Genomic DNA, 22,814 nt, shown 5'->3' on the forward strand with positions numbered 1-22,814 from the left:
CCGTCCTTCCTTGTCGGCGTGCGATGGTGTGAAGAGGGCATCATAATGCCCCAGCAATTGCTACACCAGGACACCAACTTCCTTCTCACTGAAGCTGGTGACCCTCTGCCTCTCTGGCTGGGGGTCGCCAGTGGTCTCGGATGGTGTTTGCACCGACATGGCGACCCCTGAGGCAGGTGATGGTGGGCAACTGGGTCCTGGGGCTGGGCTGTGGAGCGATGCTATCCCAGTCGGGAGTCTTCTGTTCCAGCAGGGGTGGACACAGCAACTGGACCCCTGCAGATGGTTGATGTGCAGGCACCAAATAGCAGGGCACGTGGGCGGCAGGCAGGCAGCAGCAGATGGCAGGTGGGAGCATGCTCGGGGCTCTTAGGGGCAGGAAAATGGCCTTTTGGGCAGGAGCGTGGTCTTCCGTGTGTTGTTGCATGGCCAGCTTGATACGGAGTGATTTGGCACGTGAAAAAAGTGCACATCAGCGTGTAAATCGAGGAAAGGACCTTAGCGCGTAAGCACATCTGTGACGTTACGTGCGCTGGCATTCCCCTCGTGACAGGTGCATAGTGAATCAGCACGTGAAAAAACTGCATGTCCACGTGCTAATGCGTGTAATCCGAAGAAAGGACCTACGCGCGTAAGTGACGTGATGCGCACGGGCGTTTCCCTCAGCACGGGTTAAAGGTGAGCGGCTCCTGGCAGTTCGCTGTACGTGCCTTTCGTGGAGGCCGACGTGTGTTTTGCTGCTTCGTGATGTTTCACGCACATCACTACTTCACAGCGCATCAAGGACGTATCTCTTCTTTTGGCGAGGGTTTTTCATTATCACGCTAGCATGACGGTGAGTGGCGCATGCTATTTTTCCCACTGCAGGTGCCTCTGTGTATCGCGTACCCGTTTTCGAGGTCATAGTAGCCTGCATGTCCCACACGTACGTGTTTTTCGTGTCCCTGGGTGCCACCGCGTACTGCGGGAGGTTAATTCCACACACGCGGGATACCGGGGTGCGTGCACAGTTTTACTGCAGTTTTGGGGTGCTTGAGCATTGCGTGACCCGTCACTTCATCACCTACAGCCTTGCAGGTGCAGGGGTGCCTATAACATCCTGTATCCCACCCCCTTCACCACAATTGCCCAGGACAATTGTCGTGTACACCTCCCATTGGCACTTCTCCATCTGTGCCAGCACTACACCATCTGTGCCATGGTTGGGAGGCCACCAAAGGTCAGGGGCGCATCAGCTGGGCGTACTCCTCGTGGCGGGCGTGGTCAGGGACGTGGCCAGGGTGAGCAGGGAGTAGGGGGACTCCAGGGTGTCCAGGCTGGCTGCAGACGGGGAAGAGGCAGGGGTGCGCCAGCTCCGGACGATGTTGTGCCACATGTTGGTGCAGTCATGCCACCACCCTTTGCGGCTCCAGAAGATGCAGTTCTTGCATCTGGCACCCGTGTGACCCGGCAGTCCGTTTCATTGACTGCCACGGGCCCAAGGGTAGTGATAGCTGCAGGTGCAGCTGTGGACACCACCACCCAGGCACAGGGTCTGCCAGCACAGGCTGCGATGGCACTTGATGAGTCCATGGAAGATTTACAGGTGGTCAGGAGGCACACCGTAGGTGCACACAGGACTGCCCAGACTGAGGCACATGTCCCTGGGGCAGTAATCCCATCTGCTGCCCCGACCAACCGGGTGTTGGCAACTGCAGGGGCAGATGCAGCCAACACGACCCCGGTTGTGAGTCTACCAACCAGGACAGTCCCGCTCAATGACCCTGGCCTAGTGGATGTTGGTGTGCAGGTTCCATTCCAGGGCACCCAGCAGCCACTGACGCAAGTCAGCGCCTCACTCCATGTTCCACCTGCCACTCCCTCTGCTCATTCCACCAGCGCCACTGCTCATACTGATCAGGGTGGCATTTATCAGCCAGGGTCCGGACCAGTGTCCAAGAGGAGGACGGTTGCACCTGCAGTACAGGCTGGGACCCCAGACACAGCTACTGCCTCCTGCACGACTAGGAAGAAGCCTTTCTGCAAGCAGGAACTGGACTGCCTCGTGGACTATGTGCGGGACCACAACCATGACATGCTAGTGGGGCCGAATTGTCAGACTACGGCTGCCCATCGTGATACCTACTGGAAGCAAGTTGCGGAAGATATGAGTGCATTTGGCCAAGAGGTGCGCACAGCCCAAGAGTGCAAAAAGCATTGGAATTACCTCAAACGCAGCGCTAAGGCGAAGCATGCCTCAAATTACAACATGACTCTGGTGACTGGCAGTGGACCGGCACCTGAGGAGGTAGAGCTCACTCCGAATGAGTCACTGGTTGCAGATTTCATACCACCAGAATTGGTCGAAGGAGTGGGAGAGATGCAGGATTTTGATGCCCAGTCCAGTGAGTGTTGCTGCTTGTTCGTCAAGGCCATGGTTGTTTTACTCGTGTCATGTGTTGGGCATGACTGCCACTACATGTCATGTGTACATGGTTCTCATGGGTGTCCTGTCAAAGATTCAACACCAAAAGGATTGAATGATGAAAGGGTCGAGGTAATTGGACTCGAAATGTTTAGACAGAATATATATGGTTAATGGTTTTCATGTAGTTAAAAAGAAAAGTGGTTTATGCTACAGTAACTGGGGTTGGGGGGAATCCCCAAACTATTGGCCCAAAAAAATTGTTTTTTTGGTCCTTTTGTTTCGACCCTTTGACAATTCGATCGCTTACATTCGAACATTTGACCTAGAACCGTTTTCATGTGCTAGTCATGCAATGCTTCACTGATGCGTGCCTGCTGTGCAGGATGGTGGACATGTTGAGCAGACAGGGATTGTCCTCATCACCACACTTGCACCATACTCACATGCTAGTCACCCGGATGCCCCTCCGGTCCATGTTCCAGCTCACTGGCCCTTCTGCATGTTGCCTGGGGTGTCCTTCCTCTCAGCACTGGGACTATGTTATTGCATAACTGACGTGCATGTGTCCCCTGCCTGCATGCGGGTACTCCACGTAGGCATACTCCCTTGCCCCTCCACCCCCCTGCACCCAAATTCACCATTGCACTGTTGTGCATCATTTTGAGGTACTGCAATGGCCTGTTCAAGCCTCCTGTGTACATGTTAACTTCCACCAGCCAACCTGCCAGACACATGCAGTGGAGTACATCCTCTGCCCTTCATGCAGGGTGTCTCACTTGGACTGTGCAGATGGCAGATGCTCTACAAGGACCTGATTGCCCATTCATGCTCCATGTGCATTCCACACGCCCCCTATGTGTCCTTGACTGGGTGCTCATTGTAGTACGTGTCCAGGGTGGCTGACATTTCATGCCATTCCACCATCCATCCCATGGCCATTCTGGCCCAGTCCTGCATCACACACATGTTTAGGGTGTCACAGTCTGTGTGAGGCATAGTCCTCCCCCAGTTTCAGGCCCACTGACTCTGTCCAACTGTTGTAGTGGGTTTTGCACACATGGGTGTACCACTGTGTCCTGCTTACTGTCCCATCATCATCTGCTGTGTTGTCAGTTGACTCAGATGATGCCATTGATGCTAGTCAACACTGGCTGCCAATACACAGGTCTCTGGTCACCCTTTTGCCACCATGCAAGGCATCCCTGCATTTTCACTCAGGGGAGGTGGGGGGTTTGCTTGTAGCCATGCAACCCATTGCATGCACATTGCACGTGATGCCTGAACTTGCCCATGCACTGCCTTCACATGTTTTGATGAACATCATGAAGTACTTGTTCATGTAGATAGTGAGTAACGTACAAATGTTCTGCACTGCATCAACCCAATTCGGAGCCATGGAACACCGTTCTACATGCATACTCACTGATGCAATGTCAAATTGACCAGGCATGCATGGCAGGTTCTCTTTTGTGTGTGACATGTCTGCTTCATGTGTTGGCTTTCTGTGTGATGTCCATGTGTGACTGTGTTAAGTGCTTCTAACATGTGTACTAATGTTTTTTTCTCTCCACTTTTCAGATGATGACGCAATGGAGGCAGAGGATGGTGTTGCCATGCCAGGCACAGGGTTATTATCACAACCGCAACCCGGCAAAAGTAGGGGTCGTGGGGTGGTAGACCACGAGAACCCAAATGTGCTACAGTCCATCTTGTCTTTGGCTGGCAATGAGTCCAGGCCAGATGACCACTCTGATGACCATGTCGAGTTGTATGTGCATCAGGTCCATACGTGAGGGGTGAGTGATTCTGATGTGGACACTCCTCTTACCGGGACACCTGCACAGAGGGACCAGAGAGTGGTGGGACATCCGCCTGTGGTGGATCGGACACATGGTCACCATCCACACCAGTCGCGGATGTGCCTGGGGTAGACAGTGGCATGTAGTCATGCAGCCGCGGGCGGTGCCAACCCAACCAGGACGCCGGGTCCTTGGGTCCCACAGGTGTCAATCCCAGCAACGCGGTGGCCGTGTGCCACCGAGGTATACTGAGTGGGAGCAAGACATGACTGCCATGACTGCCAATTCAGAACATCAGGGGGCAGCACTTGATAACATCGTTGTGAGCATGGAACGTGTGGCCCAATCCGTGCTCACTCCTGCTAGGCAGGTGCTTCTCCAGCAGCAGGCGGCACAGTCCACGGCCCGCTCGCTCAGGCTGGGCATGGCGGCCTCTGACAGGGCACGCCAGGCTGAAATGTTGTCTCTGCATCAAGCAATTACTGCTCACGCAGAGGCACACATGGAGGACCTGAGGGCTGAGTATCAGTCCCTCAGATCCACTCTGGGTGCCCTGTTGACGTCCCAGAGGGTGCAGTCAGAGGAGAGGTTTAAGCAGCTTGAGCGTACCATCTCGGCTGAGCTACATGCTTGCCGGGAGGTGCATCAGTTGTCCAGCCAGACCTTGCAGGAAGAACTCGGTGTTACACGTGTTACCTTGCAAGAGGAAGCACGTGTATCACGGGAGGTTAGAAATGCAGACCTGCGTGTCATTGCCTCACAGAACAAGGCCACCCGTCCGGCAGACTTGCTGCCGACGAGGGGCAAGTTGTGCCTAGGCGTGGTCAGGCTCCTGGCCACGTCCTCCGATTCAGGATGAGGCAGACTCGGACGACGAGATATTTCCCACACAGGTCACGCTGTGCAGGTATTGAGCCCATGGAGGTTTTTTTTTTGTCTCAACATCATCGCATGTGGGTGTTGAGGTGCACTCTGTACCTCCCCCCTCCTGCATGCCCCCCCTTGTCGTATGTGGCCATTTTTGATTTTTGCTTTTAGCTTAGTTAGTTAATATTAACTATTTGATAGTTATTTTAATTAGGTTATGTAGGTTGTTCACTGTTAGTTTAATTAGTTAATATAGTTTAATATTGTTTGTCTATTGTGCTTTCATGTGACAGTGTGGTGCTTTGTGGCTTTTGAAAGCATCCACTGTCTGTTCCAGCTCGGCCCTTCAAGCTTGTCTTGTGTATGTGTTTGCAGCTTGGGGTCCTGACTCACATAGGCCACTCTTACTTCCCTTATCCATGGGCTCGCAAGGATGGTTCGGTGTTACAAAATATTACACAAGGGCTTTGGACTTGCCTCATAACTGTGGCCTGTCTGCTGCTGTATTACTTGTGTTAACACCCCTAGTGGGGATTGGTTGCGTTTCATCCACCTCATGTCTGTGATTAATTTGGGTGAGTATGTGATTGATTTATCCATTAATTGATGTGGATTGTGATGTATGCTTTTTTCTTGCCTGTATATGTGCTTGATGAACTTCATGCAGTAATCTGCACCCTTGGCCTGTCAAAGTGACACTGATGGTGGGAGGAGTTTGGATGTAGCTCTGTAACCTGGCCCAGTGACAACCAGCATGTAGACACACACACAGGGAACTTTCCAGCCTTATTGCTTTGTTTAATGCCCTTTCTGCAGGAAGATGAGCCTCCAGACTACCTTTGCCAGCAGACACAGGGACGACTAATCCAGGAAACTGGCTACGTTCGGTGGTGCAGATGTGTGGATGTGGGCGCAAGCAGATGCACAGGGCTTGTGCTCAGACGTCCGACAGAAGCAGACGTGTTTCCAGGAGCTCCTGCCAAGGTGTGCAACACAAGGGCCCACACCGCAGACTACCTTCCACCAGGCCACTTGCACATGGATGCTAAGTAGCACCGGTGCTGGGGAGGTTTGCCAGGCATTGTTGGGGAAGCACACAGTACAGCTGACATGCGTTGAGGGCCAAATGCCAATTGCTTTTGCAAGTTGTCAGGGGCACACGCAGGGGCCATCAAACATATCCTCTAGTACCCCTGCTCCATTGAAGCTGAGTAATTAGGGTAGTAGCGTTCCTAGCCAGAAACTAATACAGCGCACGGGGATGACCAGCAAGGCTCAGACTGGTGGTGAGTGCATGTTATTTGCATGTGCAAATTGCCACGTGCACTGCCTATTTGAATCTGCAATGGCCAAAACACAACTTGTACTGAAGTTGCACCTTGCTATACGTGTCTTGCAGCTCATCCAGGGACCATTCTATCATTTCTGATTCTTGACCCATTGGTCTTCCATTTCCCGCGCAGCCACATGCACCGGCCTTACTGCATTGAGAGTGTATGTACCATCGGTGGGCCAAGCTAACGTGGGGTGCATGGCAGCAGACAGGGGTATTTGTTTGTGGAGAAGTCACTTTATTTGGGGCATGGATGGGATTGTGTGTGTGTGTTGTAAACACACATTCAGATCAGTAACTCACCCTCTCTTTGCAGCATTGAAGTGCTCCTGTTACCAGACCTGAGAGTGCGCAGGCAGGAGGCCAGCACTCACCCGAGAGATAAGTGTCTCTTTGGCTTGCATTTGACTAATTTGGTACACTGTGCATGATGAACATGTTTTCTCTAATTGAGTGTGTTTTTGTGATTAGTTGTATTTTGCTTACTTTCCCTTGCAAATCCACATCCACTCTCCTGCCCCTCTTTCCGGTTATCCTGAATAACAATGCCTGTCCATGCAACATATCCCTGACCCTCCTTCCCTGCCGGGGTCTCAGAGGCCTGTGTTAGTTTGACCTTGCAGGTGCCCAGACCACGGAGGGGGTGGTTGGTTCGTGCTATTCCTGTGCCTGGACACCGGAGCTGTGACACTATCCATCAGTTGTTGCATCATCATTGTATGTAATGTACCGTAAATGGTACCCATCCTGTTGGACCATTGTTCAACTGTGCTACCTTGGTTGTTCTATCATTATGCTTGTACTTGTGCTTTGACATTTCCTGCTACTTCAAGTCATCTACTGGAGACTCTTCCAGGGTTTTTTGGTGCTTACAGCCTTTTTCCCTGGTTTGTGGGTTTGCCTACTTGGAGTTCTATGCGATTTGGTATTTTTAGCAGTCAAGGTGGACTCTGAGGGGGCTGGACCCTATTTACACGCCAGCTGGAACTTGGAGACCATGGGGTAGGGTGATCCTGTGGCCAGGTAGACTTGGAGGAAGAAGGCTACATACCCCAGTGACAGTTGTTCAGAAGGTCACGATGATGTGTAAGGGAGGACATTTTGTTGTTGGACAGTTGGCTTGGCCTACAGTGTTTTGGGCACTCTGACATTGTAATTGTGGGGTACTATGTACATGATGTGTTGTGCTGCTCAATGCCTGTTCCTGTGTTGTCTTTACTTTTCAGGTGTCAGGGGATTGGTGTGGTTTGACATGCTGGGTGTTCACATGGCCAATGTTCACATGTGATGTGTACAGGACACTGAGGGTCACTTGATTTCACATGCATATATTGAGTGCATGTCCCTAATGACACACACAGTTGCACAATGATCCACCACACATAGATCCACACTTCCATGGCCACATGTGCACACAGATTGCATTCTCAGGCCCGCTGTGTCCCTGCAGCACATGATCTATTACCATTTGGGTATCCTGTACATGCGTCATTTGGTTCTAGATTTCATTAGTCTTTTTCATGTGATGTTCAAGGTGTATCTGCAACACTATGGCTGCTCAAAATGCTGTGTGCTGAGCAGTGTGTTGCAAGAGACACACACAGCACATGGGTTTGAGAGTCTGGATTTTGCCATGCCCAATGTGCATGTCAATGGGCATTCAGTGTTGTGTTCATGCTACGACTGTTGGAAAGCATTTATGTCTGACTTTGTATGTGTGGGAGGTTCTTGGTCAGTCATTTCATCGGATTCCATGTCAGACCTCATTGTCTCATGCTAGCTATCATTTATGACATGTCACTTTGTATATTGTTGGTCATGTGTTGGCCTTTTGCTATTGCATGCCATGTGATGGTGTAGCAGACAAGGGTGATGTGGTTTGGGAGGGTTTGGGTGACATACCAGGGATTTTGATGGACTGTTTTGCAGGGGTGTGTGATACACACCTTGCATTTGTTCCTTTTGGTCACACAGGATTGGTTATGTTTAAGTAGCTAGGGATGCACACAATATAGCACTTCTGTGGCAACATTGTCAGGGTGGTAAGGTTGTGACAGTTGACTGTCTCTTTGTCATCATCGATTGTCACCTGGTATGTGCCAGGACTGTGTGCACTCTGCAGGGGTGGGAGTTTAGGTGAAGACTGTGGCCACAAGCTGGATCCGGGCTGCCTCGCCACGTGCCCTGTCCCCTCCCATGGGCAGTGCCTGTGCCTGTGGTTGGGGGTGTGGGGGCACCACCATGTCCACCGGTACCTCCCGCCGTGTTGCAACATTGTGCAGGACACATGCTGCCAGAATGATCCTGCGCACTACTGGGGGTGCATATAGTAGCTGCCCACCAGAGCGGTCAAGGGAGCGGAAGCGTGACTTGAGCACAACCAATGCGCGCGCCACTATGCCCTTGGTTGCAACTTGGGCACCGTTGTATCTTACCTGGGGTGGTGTGGTGGGATTCCGGATTGGTGTCATAATGTGGTTGCTCAGAGGGTAGGCACTGTCCCCTGGGGAGGTGATAATAGGTGAGATATTAGGGTTTGGGTATTTGTCTCTGTGTGACTTGCATGCATGTGCACAGGCATTTGTACTCAGCTAGGAGCCATGTGTCACCATGCTGCCCAGCTTCCAGGGCCCGGCTCACGGCAGACATTCTGTATATGAAACTTTCATGGGTGGAGCCAGGGTATTTTGCATAGACAGAGGTGATGATTCCTTTAGCATTGCATACAACCTGCACGTTGATGGAATGCCAGTGCTTGCGGTTTCGATAGATGTGCTCAGTGGCCCTAGGTGGACGTAGGGTCACATGGGTGCAATCTATGGCACCAAACACTTTGGGGAAGTGTGGCACCCTGTAAAAGTCGTGGACCACGGCCTGCCTTTCTACGGGTGTTCTGGGCATGTATATGTGCCTGCGGACTGAGGGGCGTGCAGTGATGATTGCCAACACCTGGTGTAGGCAGTGTGACTGCATGGTCTGTGAGACCCCACCCACTGTGGCAGTAGTCCGCTGAAATGACCCAGTGGCCAAATAATACAGGACATTGAGAATATTTTCCAAGGGGCTCAATGCTTGGGAGCACAGGGTGGGGGATGTAAGGTCATCTTCCCACTCCCTGATGAGGTCTAGGATGATATGAGGTGGAAACCTATACCTCCCATAGACGTGGTCGTCAGGCATCCCAAAAAGGCTGGTCCGGGCTTAAAAAATGTGGGCCCTGGCTATTCTCCTCTTCCTGCGGTATCCCACGATCAGTGCTGCGATAAATAGGGCATTCATCGTAGCTGTATATACGTGTTTGTTGTTTGCGTGCACTTTTATACTGTGCGCGGGGACGCTTCCGCCTGCCTTAGTGTGGGGGACGCGTTGATGCCTGTGCGCGTCTTTTGCCCTGCGCGGGTTTCCCGTATTTGAATCCAAGAATATAGGTTGTTCGCGTGCGTGTGGGCGTTCCGTGTATTTCCCTGCAGTACTTCCCCAGTTTCACCTTCTTTTTCACGCGTTGTTCCCCATTCCCCATTCCACGCCCCTTGTCCCGCCCCCTTTTTATGTGTGCGCGGACGTTGTGCGCTTTCCCTGTGTGCGTCGCGCACGGCGTTCGGGATGTTGCAATGATGTGCGCGCCCGTGTGTGCCACGCACGGGTTTGGCGCACATCCTGAGAAAGACGTGCGCAGGGACTTCCATGAATCACACGCTTGCGCGTGCGCTTCCTTTTTCACACTTGAGCCTGCTTGCGCCAGTTTGTGCCACTTTTTTAGGCGCACGTTTGTTCCATGAATCGGCCCCTACATGTCGCACTGGGCCTATTGTTCCAAGGGACCTTATTATAGCTTTAAGCCGGAAAGGGCAGGAATTCTCCACAATTAGGCATCCGAAGGTATTGAATAAACAGTTGTTGGAAGGACAGAAAACGTGCTTGTGATTATAGCTACCAGGTGACCCTTGCTCTGGAACAATAACCCTATGCACTTAAGACACAATGAAAACTTTCTCAGTTTCAGACAGACACCAAAGCAGCACTGTTCACCTAAGCATCCCCATATCATGAGTGGAGATAGCCATGGAACTTAGTCACCTCACTCTGGACTTTCAAAGTTGACAAATGGGGTCATCCTATATGTCACTTTCATTTTAAAAGTTATTACTAATGCCACCTAAGAAAACAACAAATCAAAACGATATATTTGTTGACCCCAAAAAAGGCGTATAAACAGGGCCATTTTAAGCACTTTTGGGCCCTGGACCTCTTTGCCGCCCCTCCACCAAACCAAAGGAATTAAGTGATCAAGAATATCTGGTCGCACCTTTCCCCCCTAAACCCCTTGTTGTGATCAAAACGTATAAGTTGATATGCTGCCTCGCAGCATGCAACAGTAAGCATGCTTACTCCCTTTATGTCCCCTTACCCACTACATTTGTGCTCTAATCAGAAAGATAAACAAGTAGCATTTTAAGGCCAACATTAGCAGTCTACAAAGAGGTTACTTCTGTTCTAGTATAAATATGAGAACCTTTTTATCAATAGAATCCAGGAAGTAATACAGCCTGTAGCATTAATGCAGGACATGTGTTAAAGGTCCATGTAACCCAGAAGAGACAGAGAATCACATTACCTGCCTCACAGAATTCAAAAGTGCTCAAGTATGGATACAGGAGACCAATTGGAAGGAAGGAGAAAGCTACACATAGCATAGCATGGATAGAGGATGCAGATAAAGAAGCCACCAGAAAGGTGTCTGTATTCAGACAGACTGAGATTAGAAGTGGGACATGGTTTACAAATAGTGCTGCCATTAGAGATCAAAGGAACAAATGCCTGTGGTGTGCAATATATCAATGCTCACTATTATAGTGGAAGCAACACTATAGCCAGTGAAACCATGAGTGAGGCTTTTTGAAGCAATACAAGATAAAAATGAGATTTCCAGAATCACACATTGGTTAAGGGGCAGAGCTGGGATTTGTGCCAACTCTGCAATTTCTGCATTTAGGAACTTTCTTTTCCAGTTCTTACCATGAACTAAAATAATCATATTTTATAAAACTGGCTTGGAAAGTACACAAATCACATTATGAAACATGCAAATTCTTTTAAACAAAATGTCATAGGAGGCTGCTATGCAAAATGGGAATGTTTCTAGCTTCGTTCTCTCCACCGTCAAGGGAAGTAATTACCAGCATACCAATTGATGTAATCTAACAGATTTAGGGGGTAATTCATAGAATATAGCGCACAAGTGGTGCACGCAGCTGGCGCACAGTGTGCGCATGCGATTTTCTGTGCCAGCCGCGTGTGCTAAAATCCATTTCCGCGCACAGCGTATTCATGGATTCCAGCTACCAAAACCAGCCGTGGCGCAGAGTGGCGCACCGACCCTGCAGCAGCGCCAGTTACGCCCCCAAGAATTCCCCTTGCGCAAGGAAAAGCCATCAAAACCCCCAATCCAGCACAAAGGGCTGTGATAACCCTGGACGAATATACAGGGCCGCCACACAGCACACGGCAAACAGGGAACGTGTATTACTGGGGTTCACGGGAAATTTCACACGCGATTGGAGCACGGTACGTGTATTTCGGGGGTGCGCAGGAAGTTTCACACGCGATAGGCCCTGTGTGAGTGGGGTACGTGTATAACTGGGGTTCGCAGGAAGTTTCACACACGATAGGCCCTGTGCGAGTGTGGTACATGTATTCCTGGGCTGCGTGGGAAGTTTCAAACGCGATTGGCCCTGTGCGAGTGGGGTACGTGTGTAACTGGGGTTCGCGGGAAGTCTCACACGCGATTGGAGCAGGGTACGTGTATTTCGGGGGGTGCAAGGGAAGATTCACACGCGATTGGCCCTGTGCGAGTAGGGTACATGTATTTGGAGTACGTGGGAAGTTTCACATGCGATTGGAGCAGGGTACGTGTATTTCGGGGGTGCGCAGGAAGTTCCACACGTGATAGGCCCTGTGCGAGTGGGGTAGGTGTATTTAGGTGGTGCGCGGGAAGTTTCACATGCGATAGGCCCTGTGCGAGTGGGGTACGTGTATTCTGGGGGTACACGGGAAGTTTCACACGCGATTGGAGCAGGGTACGTGTATTTCGGGGGTGCGCAGGAAGTTTCACACACGATAGGCACTGTGCGAGTGGGGTATGTGTATTTCGGGGGTACGCGGGAAGTTTCACACACGATTGGAGCAGGGTACGTGTATTTCGGCGGTGCGCGGGAAGTTTCACATGCGATAGGCACTGTGTGAGTGGGGTACGTGTATTTCGGGGGTACGCGGGAAGTTTCACACGCGATTGGAGCAGGGTATGTGTATTTCTAGGGTGCGCGGGAAGTTTCACACGCGATAGGCCGTGTGCGAGTGGGGTACGTGTATTTCAGGGGTACGCGGGAAGTTTCACATGCGATTGGAGCAGGGTACGTGTATTTCGGGGGTGCGCGGGGAGTTTCACACGTGATAGGCCCTGTGCAAGTGGAGTATGTGTATTTTGGGGGTGCACGGGAAGTTTCACATGCGATAGGCCCTGTGCGCGTGGGGTACGTGTATTTTGGGGGTATGCGGGAAGTTTCACACGCGATTGGAGCAGGGTACGTGTATTTCGGGGGTGCGCGGGAAGTTTCACACGCGATAGGCCCTGTGCAGTGGGGTACGTGTATTCCTGGGGTGCGCGGGAAGTTTCACACGCAATTTTGCTGTCAGAGCGGGGTACGTGTATCCAGTGGGGTGCGCGTGGAGTCCCACATGTGAATTAGCACTGTAGGTCCTCCCAGGTGTCCACATTACCCCCTCCCCGGCCCCTGCAGGCAGCCCACACCAGAGGGGACTACCCTGCACCCATGGTCATGTGCCGCAGGCAGTCCATCCACCATGGGCATGCCCCCCAGCCATGCCACATGTCAACTTGCACTGGTGATCACCAACTGATGTCCCCCAGCTCCCCAACCCCCCAGCATGCAGGGGCACCTGCCAGCAGGCCCCCACTCATGTCCCCCAGCACCCCCACCCTGCAGCATTCAGGGGCACCTTCCAGCAGGGCCCCACACATGTCCCCCAGCATCCCCACCCCCCAGCAGTCAGGGGCACCTGCCTGCAGGCCCCCACACATGTCCCCAGCACCCTCACCCCCAGAATTCAGGGGCACCTGCCAGCAGGCCCCCACACATGTCCCCCAGCACCCCCACCCCCCCAGCATTCTGGGGCACTTGCCAGCAGGCCCCCACTCATGTCCCCCAGCACCCCCACCCCCCAGCACCCCCACCCCCCAGCATTCAGGGACACCTGCCAGCAGGCCCCCACACATGTCCCCCAGTCCCCCCTCCCCCCAGCAGTCAGGGGCACCTGCCAGCAGACCCCCACTCATGTCGCCAGCACCCCCACCCCCCAGCATTCAGCGGCACCTGCCAGCAGGCCCCCACACATGTCCCCCAGCACCCCCACCCCCCAGCATTCAGGGGCACCTGCCAGCAGGTCCTCACACATGTCCCCCAGTCCCCCCTCCCCCCAGCAGTCAGGGGCACCTGCCAGCAGACCCCCACTCATGTCGCCAGCACCCCCACCCCCCAGCATTCAGCTGCACCTGCCAGCAGGCCCCCACACATGTCCCCCAGCACCCCCACCCCCCAGCATTCAGGGGCACCTACCAGCAGGCCCCCACTCATGTCCCCCAGCACCCCCACCATTCTGGGGCACCTGCCAGCAGGCCCTCACTCATGTCCCCCTGCCCCCACATCATGACGATCCTCAATCATGGGCCTTATGGCGAGCCACATCACACCCCATGCCACCCCAGCCTAAAGACCCAACCAAGTATTGCATCCACCCACATATAAATGCCCATTACATGATACAACCCAAATGGCAAGTATGTAAATGAACACATGTCCGTCACACACACATAATTGGGCCTCATTACGACCCTGGCGGTAATCCGCCGTCATTACCGCCATGGCGTAATGAACGTTAACGCCGTGGGACGATGGCGTAAAGGGCGCCACATTACGACCCATCGCGCACGAGCATTACGCCATGGCGGTAATGTAAACTGCGCCATGGCGGTAGTGCCCCCAAAACGGCACCTACCGGCATCGTATGCGGCGCAAGGTGCACCACCGCCACCGCCGTACATAGCGGTGACCGTAGTTAGCGGTCACCGCAATTAGCGTTGACCGTAGATAAGCGGAACCGGAAGTAGCGTCACCGCGGCGGAACGGGAAAGAGCACGGCGGCCATCTTTAAAAACACAATCCATTGCCATCCTCCGAAACCACTGGACATCCGAGCCTGAGACCCCGCAAATACCGGCTTCAACCTTCTACCTGCAGGAAGATGCCTAAAGTTGTGAAAAAAGCCTGTGACCGCCAGCGGCAAGACCGCTTCTCCAGAGAGGATCTTACCATGCTAGCGGAGACCCTCCAGGAGAACGCTGCAGTGGTATTCTCTAACCAACTGACAAGACCGGCCATATCCAAGAAGAAGGCCATATGGGCACTGGTAGCTCAGCGGGTCAGTGCCGTGGGAACAACACCCCGCAATGTCAAACAGTGCCGCAAGCGGTGGGACGATCTCCGGCTCAGAGTCAGGAGCATACTATCAGCTAACATGAACCTGGCAATGGCAACTGGGGGAGGATCGGAGTCCCCTATAAAATTGCAGCCATGGGAGGAAATCTGTGCCTCCACAATCGGAATGCAGAGCATTGAAGGAGTAGGAGGAATGGAGAGAGGAGCCCCGACATCGGGCGATGCAGGTAAGTGGCTCAAATCAAGGCATGCAAATCTCACCTAAGTCCATCATGTGAAGTACAATGTTGGCCCATAGTGTAAATGCAACACATCAGCCGGAGACTGCCCACAGATACATCCGATCTGCACCCTGTACACATGCAGTATGCACACCCTAACAGCAGCCACCCACATACCTCCATGCTACTTCCACACAAAAGGGAGACAACTTTTTTCCCCTGCATGAAATGTGCCACATGTACTAACTGATAAGATGCCAGTCGCCACAATGCCCCGCCAATGTCCGCAGACCCATCAATAACACTCTCCCTCCTCTGTCCCACCACAGGCTCAAATTCCGACCTTGAGGAAGAGGACACCACTGCCTCCACACCCACCAAGAGGGCCAGGCCAACTGTGCCAACACCACAACCCTCCACCTCTGCCCTCCCGAGGAAAACCCCACAGCAGCCAAAATCCATGCAAGGGAAACAGGACAGGGCACAGACAGCCACCCCAGCAGGCAGTACAGCAGCAGCAGCAGCAGCAGACATCACACAAATCATGCCCACAGAAGCCACAGCCTCTGCTGCAAGCAGCACAATTGGGGAAACTGCTGCCATTGCTGCCTCCTCCGACAGCGAAGCAGGGATCTTTGAGGAGAGTGATGTCAGAAGCCCCACAGGCCACCCTCATTCCCCCTACCTGTCCCTAAGCAGCCCGCATGCGGATGCCACACAGGGTCAGCCAGAGGATGACGATTGGCCAGCCACTCCATCCCCGCTGCAGGGGCAGATCAGCCCAATGGGAATACCACTGCCATTAGCCATGGGCCAGAATACCAACCATTCTCTGGAGGCGATTGCCACCCGGCAGCAGCAACTTTCCTCGCTGCTCGAAGAACATGTTGCTGAATGTGGGGGGTCATGTGCAGCAATGGAGAAATGTGCAGAGACAGTGAAGGGAGCTATAGAGTCGTCCACAAAGGACATCTGCGCGGAACTAGCTGCTGTGCGGCACGCCATCACTGACCTTGTGCAGACAATACGGGCCATGCGTCCAAATGAGCAGGCAGGATCCTCCTCGGTTGCCAGCTCGACACCGAGCAGCCCCATCCGCCGATCGGGGAGGAACCTCCGCAGCACAGGCAGGGGTGCCCCGGGGGCCAGTGGAGGGGGCTGCCAATAGTGGCCGGACAGTGTAGGAATCCTACTTCTGACACTGCTGCACAGACTAACTCACACCTTTGTTGGGATTCCAGGGGGGGGGGGGGAGGGTGGAGGGGGGAGTGGGTGTGTTGGGGTGTGCAGGGGGGTGGCGGGGAGGTGTGTTGGGGAGTTAAGGGGGGAGTTTGGGGGGGTGTGTGTGCAGGGGGGAGGTGGGAGGTGGTGGGTCACAACGTTGCATGTCTTGAATACACTTTTACCTTGGAAAAAAACCCAGAGTGTGTTGATTTTTTCTTTGCGCATATGTGCTTTATTGGTGTACAGTCCACAGTGTGCATGTCCCGGTGCCACACAGTGCCCCAAGTGCAGTCACCATATGACACACACCAGCCATGTGTGCTAGACGCAGTGGTCGATGATAGTTTGGCGCATTGCACGCCCCTCCTGTGCATCGCCTCCTCCATGGGGTGCCGCCCCATCTGCTCCCTCCTCATCCTCATCGTCAGGTGGTTGTAGTTCTGCGTCAGGGGGCAGGGGCACATTCTGCCTGACGCACATATTGTGTAGCATTACACATGCCATGACGATCTTTGCCACCTTCTCATGGCCATACAGGAGTGCCCCACCAGACCTACTGAGGCTTCGGAACCGTGCCTTCAATAGGCCGAATGTCTGCTCTATGACCACACGAGTACGTGTATGTGCACGGTTGAAGTCCTCCTCGTGCTGGTTCTGCGGGTTCCGGCCTGGTGTAAGGAGCCAACTCTTCAGGGGATAGCCAGCATCACCTGTATGTAGGCGAGAATGTATGTGTCAGTCATGTTGTCTGATCAGGAACATGATGTTCCATCATGGCTTGCTTCCAATTGTTAATTTGGCTCACATCTACATGACCTAATTTATTCACACAATGCTACCTGTATATGCTCATGGCTTCCATGGCCTGTTTTGCATGCCATCACCCAATGTATGCAGAGGGGTTGTGTGCATTGTAAGTGCCCATCCTCTGTCTCCGATCTCCGTGTTACTCACAGACAGGTGGAGTATGCATCCCCCCCCCCTTTCAGCCAGGTGGAGTATGCATCCCCCCCCCCTTTCATCCAGGTGGAGTATGCATCCCCCCCCCTTTCAGCCAGGTGGAGTATGCATTCCCCCCCCCTTTCAGCCAGGTGGAGTATGCATTCCCCCCCCCTTTCAGCCAGGTGGAGTATGCATCCCCCCCCCTTTCATCCAGGTGGAGTATGCATCCCCCCCCCTTTCAGCCAGGTGGAGTATGCATTCCCCCCCCCCCTTTCTGCCAGGTGGAGTACGCATCGGTACGTCATTCACCTGCCCACTTCCATTACATTGGACTCACCGAGTAGCCAGGATCTTGGGCCTGCATGTTGCTCCATGTAGCGTGGTATTGTGGAGTTCCTCAGGACCATGGAATCATGGGTTGATCCGGGGAATCGGGCACAACAATGTGTGATGATCTTGTTGGCGTCACAGACCATTTGCACGTTGATTGAGTGGAACTGTTTCCGGTTGCGGTACGGTACCTCCACGGCACGTGGAACCACCAATTCCACATGGGTGCAGTCGATGGCACCAATGCAACCGGGTATGCCGGCTAGTGCATGGAAACCCACTTTGGTGTTAGCTATCTCCTGTGCAGTCCGTGGTAATGAGATGTGGTTGTCTGTGTGCTTGAGGAGGGCATCGAGCACTTGGATGAGTGTTTGCGAGAATAATGGTTGTGAAATGCCATGCAGGTGCCCCACTGTGTGCTGGTAGCTGCCTGTGGCCAGGAAGTGGAGTACAGCCACTACCTTCAGTAGGGGGGGGATGGCGGTTGGACTTTCTATCATGCTGACGATGTCGTTGTGTGTCATGTCTACGATGGCGGTGATGGTGTCCCGGTCCAAACGGTACAGGGTGTGGATCTGCTCAGCAGTGAGGTTGAATGGATTGGCTCTGATGCGTGGGATTGGGGGCTGCCTGCGTGGTGGCACTGGCTGTGCAGGTGGGGCTTGCTGGGCCTGCCTTGCCCTCCTTCTCCTCCTGCGTCTCCTCTGTGCTGCCTGGTGTTGTTGCTGTTGTAGTAGTTGTTGTTGTTGTTGTTGCTGTTGTAGCACATGCATTGCTATCAGGTCCTCCAGCCCCAACATTGCCATTCGAATTGGTATCATTGTGGAGTGTGTCTGGGTGTGGGAAGGGGTGGGGTGGGCTCTTTTTGTACTTCCTGAGTCTGTATTGCCTTCACCTGTGCTGTTTCAGTGCACCTGTGGCAGCTGCATTCACTTAACATGGCCCTTTACGGTTGGTTCGCGATGGCGTTGTTAGCACCATGGTGGTAAGGTACTTAATGGGCTGGGTGATGGCATTAGGTGCATGTCCGCTTGGGTCGGGATTTGCGTAACTTTCCGCCATGGCGCTAAGTACGGTGTGGGCGGGCGCGGGCGCGGACCCTTGTCGCAGTTAGCGGCAGCGTTGACTACGATGCCGCTAATGGCATCGTAGTTAACGGTCACATGTCATGATCGGACCTGGCGGAAAAAGATGGCGGTAACCATTTACCGCCATCGTTTTTCACTTAGCGCCAGGGTCGTGATGAGGCTGCAAGTGAATGTGAAAACCCACATCATGACATGCATGAAATCAATGAGAGAATACCACACATCGAAGTATGAAACAAAAATGTATTGAACCAAAATGAATGTAATGAAAAGAAAACACACAATAATGTGAAGAAGAAATATACGCAGCATGTCTGGAAAATAATCAAAAATATGAAATCAGAATCCAAAGAAATCCAAATGAAAATGGGTCCAAAGTCTCAGTCCAACAAAGCAAATCCAAGGGAAAAAATAAGTGAAATCCATTGCTCCATGGTGAAATGAAAAAAAAAAGACAAATCCACTGTTCAACTATATACAAATCACCAATCCAGGGTCCATGAGCCCAACAAATGAAATGAAACCTACAATAAAGACTACCTAATAAAGAACTATATACAAAAACGTGGTGCATTGTTCAAGCGCCCCAAAATAAACAAAAACAGAAAGGAAACCTAACACTATCTAACAATATACAATGGCGGCGGGCAAGTCCTGCGGCTCATTCTGTGATGTCCCGGGCCAGTGCATCATCGAACTCCATGTCGATGTCCCGAAGGCGGGCCTCTGCCCTGGCCCCGAGGTCTCGCAGGGAGGCACTCATGGCCTGTTCCAACTCCCTGCGAGTAGCCTCGAGGCACTCTGCCCACCTCAATGCCCGACACATGGAGAACTCCGCCCTGACCATGGTGAGCCGCGCCTCTTCCACCCGCTGCCGCTCCGCAACTATCCGCTGGCCCAACTGCTGACACATGGAAGACACTCCCATTCCTCGGTCCTCCTGCCCTCTGGCCAATGCCTGCCCCTCCGATGTTGATGGCCCCGAGCCATCATTGCTCCCACCTACATCCTGCTCCTGCTGCTGCTGCTGTCCACGTGCCCTGTCCGATGGTGCCTGCACATCCTCCATCAGCTGGTCTCCAGTTGTGGTGTCCACCCCTTCTGGACCGCCGACTCCCAACTGTGGCAGGGATGTGAGCTCCACCAAGCTGGCTGTGTTGGTCGAGCCAGGTCCACAGGGGGCCCTGGTGGAATCTGGGCCGGAAGACGGCAGGGAGAATGACTGGCGCATAGTCTCCACAGAGGAGGAGAGGTCCCCCAGAGTGCGTAACACATGTAGGAACCCACTGACCAGGGCCCCTCCCAACAGTGCCACGTCGCGACGCTGCTGTTCGTGAATGCATGCGATCTCCGCCCAGGAAGAACGCACGTCATCACGAATGTCACGTGTGCGCAACACAACACCAATGAGGACGGAGCCCATACATTCATGGGCCCCCTCATGCGCAGGTAGTGGAGAGGCAGATGACATGGCACTCTCCCCTACCTGCGGATGGGCCTGGGACGGGGCATCCCTGCTGCTGCATGGTGGTGCCGTCACAGGGTCAAGGACAGGCACATGCACAGGCCCCTCCGCGGTGACCTGTGCTGCCTTCTGACCCTGGACTGCACCACTTGCACCAGTGGTACTACCCCTACCAGGCCCCATGTGCGGCTCAGTAGCGGGCTCCTCCTCCTCTGTGGAGACCACCAACCTGGATGTCTCCGTACCGTCTTCCGCCATTGTAAGCCCCTGTGGGGGCTCACTCGGCCCTTCCGCCACAGCCGTAGTGGCAGATGTGGCACCAGCCCCCTTGCTCCCGGATGATGGTAAGTCCTGGGAGGGCGGCTGGGCCTAGGGTCCCCGCTGCTTGGCTCCACAGTGCCGTCTCCGCCCTCTTCTTCACTTGACGCTGCATAGAGGGAGACATAGAATACAAACATCAGGGTACAGTACAACATTCCCCTAGACAGGAAGCAATAACACATGAGTTGCAGTGTCTAATGTCACTTCCATCCTGTCCCTCCGCAACACATGGGTGAATGCACGCAACGCACATGCATGAACAGGCACGGCGCCTGCAATCAACATCAGCATCCACGTACAAGGGCCTCTATTAACCAAAATCTTGCCTTCAAACTCACATGCATCATGGCTCACACTGATCCCATGCACACACATCACCGGAGGGTCATGCATCATGCCTTGCACACCACAGACACACTGGATAGACACAGTGCATACAACGGTGACCGCACTGCATGAGTGAATGTACACATCATCACAGACATGTGTCATGAATCCATGGCGTTTCAAAATCACACACACACACATCTCAGACACACACACACATGTGCACCATACATGTACATGACAGCAGCACCCATCCCTCACACCCCCACCATGTGCAAGAACAGACACTGGCATGCTTTCATGTGTGCATTTGCCATACAGCTACTCACGTTGCATTGTAACTCATGCACCAACCATGTGGTTTACACATTACTGGTCTCACATGCATGACCATGATGTCCCTGCACACACACATCCATACATGGCCTATGTCACACATACAGGCAAGTATCAGACTACCAGCACACTGCAACATGCCCTGTCTCACAACCCAATGCTTGGCCACTTACGGCTCAACTCTAGACAGGTCTTCCTCTGCAGGATCCGGGCGTGGAGAGCTGGGCCTACATGTTCCAGGACCCTCAACTGGATGTCACTCATGCTGACCCGGTCCCCCTCCGTGAGGCGCCAGGCCTTGTAGAGGGTCCTGGACCTCAAGTCCTCCCAGCGCTTCTTGACATACGTCGTCCCAGATCCTCTCCCATCCGTGTGAAGTTCTGAAGAGGGCATCAAAATCAAAATGCCCCAGGACATGCTCCACCAGGACACCAACTTCCTTCACACTGAAGCTGGTGGCCCTCTGCCTCTCTGGCGTGGTTGGGCAACTGGGTCCTGGGGCTGGGCTGTGGAGCAATGGTATCCCAGTCGGGAGTCTTCTGTTCCAGCAGGGGTGGACACAGCAACTGGAACCCTGGCTGACGTGCAGGCACCAAATAGCAGGGCACGTGGGCAGCAGGCAGGCAGCAGCAGATGGCAGGTGGGAGCGTGCTCGGGGGCCTTGGGGGCAGTAATTCAGCCTTCTGGGCAGTAGCGTGGTCTTCCGTATGTTGTTGCATGGCCCACTTGATATGGAGTGATTTGGCACGTGAAATTCTTGCACATCAGCGTTTAATTCGAGGATAGGCCCTTAGCACATAAGCGCGTCAACACACGTACGTGGTTTCATTGGACCAAAGGCCCTTAGTGCGTAAGCGCTTCTGTGCCGTGACTCGCGTGGGCGTTTCCCTTGTGAATTTGCAGCGCTTGTGGAAAAACTGCACGTCCGCGTGTGGATGCATGTAATCCGAGGAAAGGGCCTATGCGTGTAAGTGACGTGATGTGCGCGGGCATTTCCATCAACACGGATGCATGTTCATCGTACACATCCAAAAACTGCACGTCCGAGTGTCAGCTCGTGTAATTGGAGGAAAGGGCCTTAGCGCGTACACACAAAAGTAAGGCTGTACGTGTGGGCCACTTTAAAAGGTATGTGTAGGACCCCATTCCCTTGTACGTGCTTTTCGTGGAGAGCGAGTGGGTGAATTCTGTACTTCTTGTTGGTTCATAGGAGATTACTTCACAGCGTTTCAAGTTCGTACTCCCTGTTACCTCTGACAGCGTTCTTTCTTTTTTTGGGCTTGTTTCGTCAAACAACGTTCACTTCTTCTTTTGTCCTGTCTCCTCAGACAGTTCTTTTGGCGGGGGAGTTGCCTACGCGAACACGCGCGTTTTTTTCATGTTATTTTTCCAGGCAGACGGTGAGTCGCGCATGCATTTACCAACTGTGCTTGCCCTGTGTGTCGCGGACCCCTTCAGAGGTCATTGTAGGCTGCGTATAACACGCGTATGCTTGTTTTTGTGATTCTGGGTGCCACAGCATAGTGCGGGTTCATTTTTCCACGCACGTGCTCTACGAGGGGTTGCGTGCACGTTACTTTTGGTTTTTGGAGTGCCTGTGCGTTGCGTGACCCGTCATCTTCCCCCAGGGGTCACAGACAG

The sequence above is a fragment of the Ambystoma mexicanum genome, chromosome 3p (assembly GCF_040938575.1).
Source record: "Ambystoma mexicanum isolate Mex_15411 chromosome 3p, UKY_AmexF1_1, whole genome shotgun sequence".
In the NCBI taxonomy this organism is placed as follows: Eukaryota; Metazoa; Chordata; class Amphibia; order Caudata; family Ambystomatidae; genus Ambystoma; species Ambystoma mexicanum.